A 2,418-nucleotide genomic window follows, 5' to 3' on the forward strand; every position below is an offset into this window, starting at 1 on the left:
AATATTTCTTATCGAGTGAGAGTAACAAATAAGTCCAGGTGGGTGTTGGATTCACTAGTTAGACTGTGACATAGTTGACAATTACCTCATTTTACATTACCATCATACCCACACATATGGTTTCCTGTGTCATGTGATGGAGCTTTGGTGGCTCCCTTCAAAGCCCGTGGGACCTCCCAAGTGATGGTGGTGAGAATATTACCTTTGAGCCATCAACTTCACCACCTTAACATCACAAAACCAACTTGGCTCTCCTCTTCTTCCTTCAAACTTGTTATATTTCACCAGTGGGGTGGATGAAACCAGGCTTCCCAATGACAAGATTTATGCCTATATCCCTCAATTACAGGGTCAATTCTAGTTTGTTCCTGGGTGTATGGATCACGTCTCGATCACCCAATTTCCCCCACCACACTCTAGGATAGACCCATGGCACAACATTCCACACTACAATCCTCCATTTATTGACATAGGTAGATAAATGAAGAGGTTGTATATACTATTGGGTTGATAGATTCAAGCAATCACTTATGAAAAAATAAGCGAGAAAGCATGGAAATATTATGTGGGTTTAGAGGCAGTTTAATTGCAAAGAATTTTGTTTTATATGGTGTGCATTCTCAATGTATCTTTAATGTAAAAGTGAGCAGGAAGATAGGCAAGCATCTGGGAAAAATATTACAATGGTTCACTTTCCTATTTTGAACTTATCAATTTGACTAATTAGACTGTGAATTTGGATCACCACAAATAGACTCTTTGAATAAGAGGTCCATTTTGTTTTTCTCTTGGACAATCTCAACACCGATGAAGAGTGTAACTGGGTGCACTATCTAGGTTTCAAATTTTCAATTAGTTAAAAACATGGAAAAAAATGGTTCATTGTTTGTTTGTTTCTATTTCTGAATCATGATTGTGCATCATGAATAGCATAATTTATGACCAACAAGAAACATTCAATGTCGATGAGAATGTGCATTGGACTTTGATGCCAATGCTAGAATATAACTCAATGCATGCCTTGATTAACCTAAGAGCTTGGCTAATGATGGTTCAATTTTGTATTTGTTTTTACATTTTTTATTTTGGGTGAAGACTAATTATAATTAATATTTGTAACATCTAGTACCTTTAACAAAGATTTGAATAATGAAGCACGACTCAATGCAACATCGTGATTCCAATGGTAGTATACCAGGATATAATCACATGGAACCTCAACTATTATTGAATTGATTTTGAATCACACACACATATTTGTTTAATTACTTTTCTTATTATAAAATAAATAGGATAACAACCCCCCTCAGGCCAATTGGGTTATCAGACCTTGAAGTACAATATTTTATAAAGACTAGTTGATACATTTACAAGTTGGAGTTTTGATCATGAGTTCAACGAACTAAATTGTATGAAGTCAATAGTGTTCATAAGTTTGTAATCCACAATTAAATTCATCAGGGAAAGTCAGATGGTGGTAAACTTTAAATAATCCTATGAGTGCTTGATTACTATTGGAGTTGTGGACTTTATTATTACAATAAATTGTCCTCTAATTATAACTTTTATTTCGTCCGAGTCTTATCTACTCTTTGTCATTTCCATGAGTTAAATCTGAATTGTCTTGTATATATGTTAATTTTTAGTCTTTATAAAATCTTATGTGGTGGCACCCATATTCCAATAAATATATATATATATATATATATATATATATATATATATATATATATATATATATATGTATGTATGTATATACAGATATGCCAAATGAAAATTTGTTGCTTGAATACTACTTGTTACATAAAAACATATATATATATATATATATATATATATATATATATATATATATATATATATATATATATATATATATAAAAATATAGATATATATATAATGTTTTTATGTTACAAGTAGTATTCAAGCAACAAATTTTCATTTGGCAAAGTAGGAGCAAAAGAGGGATGAATATTGTGAGTGCATATGGGAAACAATGTTTAAGAAAACTTTGTCAAATTGTTGGTATCCATAAGCATAGAAGCAATAAGGTCAAAATTGCAGAATGTGAAGGTAGTATGCATTAGATTTGAGTTCTCCATCATTCTATATGGCATCATTATTTAATCTTTTCCACCTTCAGTTTAACTCAGTGGTCCCACATTATTGATTTGTAATTCAAAGGTTCCTTTAATTTTTTTAACTGCCATTTGAGTCCATTTCAAATTGTTGTGGTGATTATAATATCTGTTAATTTGAAACACTAATGTACAAGTAGAAAAATTCTAGAGATAATTACAACTACAGCCAATCTAACAAACTGTATTGATGAGCTTCGTTTGTCTTTCTAATCTGTTGCAAAAATAGACCATAGATCTCAAATAATGTTTCTATCATCCCTATATTTATTTTATATT

Source organism: Pinus tabuliformis, chromosome 4_2 (genome assembly GCF_031772625.1).
Source record: "Pinus tabuliformis cultivar Carrire ecotype Pingquan chromosome 4_2, CPIR1, whole genome shotgun sequence".
NCBI classification, from domain to species: domain Eukaryota; kingdom Viridiplantae; phylum Streptophyta; class Pinopsida; order Pinales; family Pinaceae; genus Pinus; species Pinus tabuliformis.